Below are 7893 nucleotides of genomic sequence, written 5' to 3' on the forward strand. Positions count from 1 at the left end.
GACCACGCCCTAACGAAGGGGGTAATTTTGGTGCCATGTCACAAGACGATCGATGCAGAGAAGACTGCTCAAATTTTTCATGAGAATGTCTACAGACGATTTGGATTACCCGATACCATCATATCTGATAGAGGACCTCAATTTGCGTCAAAGGTATTCCAAGAAACGTGCAAGCTGCTAGGCATCAAATCCAAGCTCAGCACTGCTTATCACCCTCAAACCAATGGCGAAACTGAGAGGGTCAACCAAGAACTGGAAACCTATCTGCGGATATTCTGCGCCAACAATCCCAACGGATGGGCTGAAGGACTCTGTGATGCGGAATTTGCTCACAATCAGCGATCCCATTCAGCCAGGAATGAATCACCTTTCTACCTCATGATGGGTTATCATCCACGAGCAATACCCGCAGTCACAATCAATATGGAGCTACCATCAGTAGACGAAAAGCTTAAACGATTACAAGCTGCAAGGGAAGAAGCGATCGCCATGCACGAATTGGCGCGACAGAAGATGATCGATAGAAGCCAACAAGGATTCACCCCATTCGAAGTTGGAGAGAAGGTTTGGCTAGAAGGCAAGAACCTACAGATCAATTACCCATCCAGGAAGATCGCCCCAAAACGTGAAGGACCATTCAAGATCAAGGAAGTTCTAGGCCCACTCTCATACCGTCTAGACTTACCCAAATCCTGGAAGATTCACCCCGTGTTTCATCCCTCGCTCCTTTCACGTTATCGAGAGAACTCCACTCACGGGCCGAACTATCTCCGACCTCCACCTGATGATATTGAAGGCGAAGAAGAGTACGAAGTTGAGGCCATCTTAGCCCATCGTGGGAGCACTTCGCGCCGCAAGTACCTTGTCAAATGGAAAGGGTACCCGTCGGCCGAAAATTCATGGGAACCCGAGCATGTGCTTGAGAACGCCAAGAGCCTACTTCAAGAATATAAAAGCCGAAACCATCTCTAGCAGACTCACCAGCAACTCATACCATGTCTCACCCCAGGAACAACTTGTGCACCTTCACCTCTTCCCAACGCCCTCCTCGCACCTGCCCCTATGACCAATACCCCCATTTTGTCAGGGTCGTCCATCAGACCTTGACCGAGCACTATCACGAACCATCGCTTCAAAGACAACTGCGCAGGGATCCTTTAGGAGCAGGAGTCGCCAGAGAGATTGTAGAGCTGGAGGATGATCTACAAAATCTTGCCAAGCTATGCGATCTTGCTGCCCAAATCCAAGACCTGCTGCAGTCCACATATGACACGGTCGAAACAACATCCACTCGACTCACTCATACCCTCCTCCATCGCGGACTACTCATTCCCCTCCGCAATTTCCTACCCGTCGATTATCAGAATCCCCCATCTAATCAGGAGACCACCCCAGCGAACCCCCATTCGACATCTCGTCATCCAACCCCTGATCCAATTATCCATCCAGCTGGATCCCGAGAAAACCCCATTGATGTCGACGGTCCAGCACTGCCTACCAACATGACAGGAAGATATGGCAATATCTGCTGGGCATGTCAGCAGCCTGGTCATTTCCAGTCTCATTGCCGACTCTTCCGTTGCCGCATCTGTGGACGCACTCAACCAGGGCATTATCCATCTGCCTGTCCCCAACGAACTGTTTGGGACAATGCTATCCAAGAAGCCATCGAAGAGCAAGACTACGATGATGGCACTCTTGTTGACCTGGACGGTTCGGTAACCGGTCATGACTAGGAAGTTTGGGTAAACTTCAACCATAGGAAGGGGGTAATGTTATGATTTTCCCATGCTTATCTCATTCTATTTCCATTCCGAGCATTGCTATTGGACAGTACCTTTCTCTGAGTAGACCTTCCCATGGACGCTATCTTCTTTTCACACATTATCTCCCCTGACTCACCTTCTACCAATGGGCGCCCTTGTATTTCTCATTTCTCTGAGTTACGTTCTCACAGGATGGCTTACGCGTCCTTTCTTATTGTTCTCTTCTTTGGGTATTAACCCCTATACCAGTTACTATATATACTGTAGGAAAACCCATGTATTCCTTAGTTCAACCTCCTGTTGAATACAGCGATTACCTGGACTCTTGACTTGACCGTTGGCATTGGCCCGGCCAGACCTACCTTTCAGTACGCTTACTGAGGTAGTAACGACATAACTGTTGGCACGTGGCCCAGTTATCTCAAGACGACTAGTTAGGACATCGCTTCCTAACAGGCGCAATACCCTGAGACGACGACTCTCTCAGCTTCATTTAAAAGACCTTCGGTTTGTTTCCGAGGATGTTGGTTGCAAGCTATTGACCTCTGGGTCCACTGTCACCCGTGATCAGTATGCTTCTGCATTGGTGGAATGGGTACGTCGTTCATAGTTGGTTGCCTAACTGGCTGCTTAATAAACTGATAGCGCCTTAAACAACCTTTAACTCGAGCGGAGGCTGTACGCGTGGGCACCAACGATGTACTTCAACACCTCCGCGATGTTATCCGAGATACTGAAGTCCCTTCGTGGGTCGATTATGTCCCTCGGAACTTCGGGGATGCCGCCGCCGGCACTCTCAAAGCCGCCCAATGGCGCACTATAGCATGGATTTACCTGCCGATCGCACTGTCACTTCATGGGGCATCCCATCAGAGCATGCTCCTGCCGATATTCATCTGAAGTATAGCCTGGCGTTGGATTGTGCTATGCACCTTGTCTGTGCCCTCCGTTTGGCATGCTTACGGACAATGACTACGAAACATGCAAAAGCATATTTGGAGCATATCTTGGCTTATATCGACAGTCTTTTGGTGGTGTTTCCGCATGTCACCCCATTTCCTCTGCTGCATGTTTCAGTACATGTTTATGAATTTTTACTTCTGTTTGGGCCGGCGCATTGGTGGTGGGCTTTTCCCTTTGAGAGGCTCGTGGGAATGGTCCAGCGGTTGCCGCACAATCATAAACCAGGTGAGTCCTGAGTTTCCGGCTGGCATACTATCTAACCAATACTTGGGCAGGAGAGATTGAATCCACAATGGTTCACTCATTCTTATGTGGAGCAAATTTAAGACACTGGCTTACTAGGCCCGATTGTCCTCCCGCCATCAAGCATTGTAAGAAATTCTTTGACCGGGCTTTTGGCTCGAAGAGCACGAAGTACGAGGATGGGACATTTGATGATACACCAATCCAATCCTTCCCGTCGGACCTGCAGGCACTGACGCAGATGCGACAAGGGCCACTTCGTGCGCATGTGAGGTCTGGCGGAACCATGTACTCGTCCTCCGAGTCTCACGTAGGGAACAGTCTTGTGATGTACTACCCTCGGGGAGACCTGTCCATTTCACCCATCCCTGGATCAATCTGCTACATTTATGGTGAGGAAGGACGTCTGAAGTTTGCTGTAAGGCACCAGCTGCCTCTGCTGGACAAGTCAAAAGACCTCTTCTCCAAGTGGGGAGCGGACTACCCAGCCTCTATGTATTCCTCGTCGATGGATGACAGACTTGAAGTGGTCGAGCTGCAATGGGTCTATTCTCACTTCGCTCGATGGCCGCTGTCAACGCAGCAGGTTGTGATTCTGGAGCTCTCTCAAGTGCGTATCTTATGTCGGTGCTCTGTCATGATTTCATCTATTTTATGTAGAACTGAACAAAGGGAGCGGCTAGCAGCGGCCTTAGCCGCTCAGGAGACAAGGCGGGCACGAGGCGGGCCTCACACGGCCCGTGAGTGGGCCGTGAGTGGGCCGATTATCTGTGGGTCTGCGATGAAAGGCATTTTGAGCGTGGCTCAAATATACAACTATTTCTCGAATATTTATTTCTGTTTTGTCTCGTAGCCTTATATTTTATGCTGTTTTCTCATTCATCTGCATATGGGGATACAAAATTTAGCTCATCACCGAAGTTGAGTCGCGATATTTACTGTAGCAATATATTCTGTACTCGCCCAAATTCGGCGTATTGCTTCACATTTGCGGCAGTCCCACATAGTAATCAATATATTATATGGGGATATTACTTCTCTGATATGACTACATCCCTTCTTTTGTATTGAATCTGCTAAGAGGTAGGAATATTAACCAGCAGTATGGCGTTCTGCTGCCGATTCTGGGTGACACAGAAGTTTCGGTTGGTTGTTGTGTAAATGTTTGATTCTATGTCTGCTTGTAGTGGTGACTACAAATTGACTGAAAAATCACTTTTATAGTGTCTGTTACACTTCTGTTTGTCCCTCACTCAGCACCACTGTACCAAACCTCCCTAGCTTCTCAATATGAGCTTTTGACTATGTAACACGTGTACCAGAATATCTTCCTGATTTTCCTGATTTTTGGTGAATTGTGCCATGCTCTGTGGTCTTGCATCATCAGAGGCCCTTTGTTATCATGGGAATTGACTATGTGTTGCAGTTGAAGGTGTGGCACTGGGGTCCTTGACACATCGGTTGGTATTGGAACACTCTGATTGGCTGTCTGTGTGACGTAGGTACTTGAGTATTATTGTTGAATGCACTGTATGGCTATGTCACCAGTGCACTTAATTGGATGATAATTGACTACACCTGTCTGCAAAGCTTAAGGGGATCTATCTGGTATAATGATGAAAAGATGTACATCCCGCTGGGTGGGTCCCAGATTCATCCAGATCGTGAGACAGGATCTATCTGTATAATCCAGGGTCCTGGGCACACCCATTGCACTGCAATTTTGTAGCCAAGAGCCAGCACTCTCCAGGACTGGGGTAGGATATTAACCATGTATGGTATTCAAAAATGTTGTTATGGTTGTCTGGTCTGCAATACTGTGGATGGGGTGGGTGGCAAAGAAGAATAGGATAGATTATGGGAAGATAGGATATGAAGCAAACATCGAGAGTTTGCTTGTGCCAACCCTGTAGGTGGCCTCATGGTTGTGCATTTATGTGCACAAGTTCAGTAATTTGATGGAAACAGAGGGGAAGAAGTGGTGGAAGTTGGGCATGAGGATGACTCACAACTAGACAGGTGCCCATGGTGATAAGCCTCCACAATCATCTGACCCCTGAAATTGTGGAATCAATGCTTCCTCCACGCCCTACCAAGTCTATTCAACACATTTCTCACACGTCTCTAGGATGCGACTGACTAAAGACAATGGTTCGATTTAACTCTGGACATTCTAGTGTCCTCGAGGCAAGTGTGAATCCCTAAAATGATTTAGCTCTGAGGTCAGGCGCTCCGGAGTGACTCAAGAAGCGATGTCGAGATGAATTATCTCTGGTGGCCGCAGGCACCTGTCCAGTTATGGGTCATCCTCACACTCAACTTCCAGCACTTCCTCCCCTTCCTTTCCATCGAATTACTGAACCAGTGGACGTAAGTCAGCGACCTGGCGGTCAGCATCAGTCAGCAAGTGGCCGGAACTAATTCACATGTGACCTTCATGTCACACAGCGGGATGGGACGGTTTAGGGCAGGTACCAGCGCATCAGGACAACCTCTAGGGGCTAGGACGAGCATATGGAGGGACACCGGAGTCATATGGCACATGGTATAGCAGTGGGTGAGTGCTGAGCAATTGTGTTGGTAGTGGCAGGTATTTGTTATTTATCTCTGGATGGTCACTGTTAGGAAGCGATGTCCTAACCAGTCGTCTTGAGATAACTGGGCCACGTGCCAACAGTTATGTCATCACTACCTCAGTAAGCGTACTGAAAGGTAGGTCTGGCCGGGCCAATGTCAATGGTCAAGTCAAGAGTCCAGGTAATCGCTGTATTCAACAGGAGGTTGAACTAAGGAATACATGGGTTTTCCTACAGTATATATAATAACTGGTATAGGGGTTAATACCCAAAGAAGAGAACAATAAGAAAGGACACGTAAGCTATCCTGTGAGAACGTAACTCAGAGAAATGAGGAATACAAGGGCACCCATTGGTAGAGGGTGAGTCGAGAGAGATAACGTGTGAGAAGAAGATAGCGTCCATGGGAAGTTCTACTCAGAGAAAGGTACTGTCCAATAGCAATGCTCGGAATGGAAATAGAATGAGATAAGCATGGGAAAATCATAACATTACCCCCTTCCTATGGTCGAAGTTTACCCAAACTTCCTCGTCATGACCGATCACCAAACCGTCCAGGTCAACAAGAGTGCCATCATCGTAGTCTTGCTCTTCGATGGCTTCTTGGATAGCATTGTCCCAAACAGTTCGCTGGGGATAAGAGGATGGATAATGCCCAGGTTGAGTGTGTCCACAGATGCAGCAATGGAAGAGTCGACAGTGGGATTGGAAATGACCTGGTTGCTTGCATGCCCAGCAAATATTGCCATATCTTCCTGTCATGTTGGTCGGTTGAATAGGTCTGTCGAAATCAATGGGATTCTCCTTAGTTCCGGCAGGGTGGACATTAGGGTCTGGAGTAGGGTGGCGAGACTGGAGCTGTGGGGATGTGGTAGTCGCTTCTTGATTTGATGGGGGATTCTGGTAGTCAACAGGTAGGAAGTCGCGAAGGGGAATGAGTAGTCCTTGATGCAGGAGGATATGGGTGAGTCGGAATGTGGTACGCTCCATAGTGTTGTAAGTGGACTGGAGTAGATCTTGTATTTGTGCATTCAGGTCACACAACTTGGAGATTGTTTGAAGATCGTCCTCTAGTTCCAATATCTCCCTGGCAACACCTGCTCCCAATGCATCTCGTTCTAGTCGTCTCGAAGGGATGGGTCGTGGTAGTGTTCCATCAAGGTTTGGTGGACGATACTGATAAAGTGGGGTCTTGATCATAGGGGCAGTTGTGAAGAGGTGAAGGTATACGAATCATTCCTGGGTGTGAGACGTGGTATGCGTCGCTGGTTGGGTGAGTCCTGCTAGAGATGGTTACGACTTTTATATTCTTGAAGCAGGCTCTTGGCATTCTCAAGCACATGCTAGGGTTCCCATGAATTCTGGGCCGACAGGTATCCTTTCCATTTGACAAGGTACTTGTGGTGAGAAGTGCTCCCACGATGGGCTAAGATGGCCCCGACTTCATACTCTTCTTCACCTTCGATATCATCAGGTGGTGGTCGAAGATAGTTTGGCCCATGAGTGGAGTTCTCCTGATAACGTGAAAGGAGCGAGGGATGAAACACAGGGTGAATCTTCCAGGATTTGGGTAAGTCTAGGCGGTACGAGAGTGGGCCTAGAACTTCCTTGATCTTGAATGGTCCTTCACGTTTTGGGGCGATCTTCCTGGATGGGTAATTGATCTGTAGGTTCTTGCCTTCTAGCCAAACCTTCTCTCCAACTTCGAATGGGGTGAATCCTTGTTGGCTTCTATCGATCATCTTCTGTCGCGCCAATTCGTGCATGGCGATCGCTTCTTCCCTTGCAGCTTGTAATCGTTTAAGCTTTTCGTCTACTGATGGTAGCTCCATATTGATTGTGACTGCGGGTATTGCTCGTGGATGATAACCCATCATGAGGTAGAAAGGTGATTCATTCCTGGCTGAATGGGATCGCTGATTGTGAGCAAATTCCGCATCACAGAGTCCTTCAGCCCATCCGTTGGGATTGTTGGCGCAGAATATCCGCAGATAGGTTTCCAGTTCTTGGTTGACCCTCTCAGTTTCGCCATTGGTTTGAGGGTGATAAGCAGTGCTGAGCTTGGATTTGATGCCTAGCAGCTTGCACGTTTCTTGGAATACCTTTGACGCAAATTGAGGTCCTCTATCAGATATGATGGTATCGGGTAATCCAAATCGTCTGTAGACATTCTCATGAAAAATTTGAGCAGTCTTCTCTGCATCGATCGTCTTGTGACATGGCACCAAAATTACCCCCTTCGTTAGGGCGTGGTCTACCATGACCATGATTGAATCAAAACCCTTGGATGGTGGAAGATCGGTTATGAAGTCAGTTGAAGTGACAGAAAATGGATGTGTTCGTGT

Source organism: Gloeophyllum trabeum (assembly GCF_000344685.1).
Source record: "Gloeophyllum trabeum ATCC 11539 unplaced genomic scaffold GLOTRscaffold_00016, whole genome shotgun sequence".
Taxonomy (NCBI): Eukaryota; Fungi; Basidiomycota; class Agaricomycetes; order Gloeophyllales; family Gloeophyllaceae; genus Gloeophyllum; species Gloeophyllum trabeum.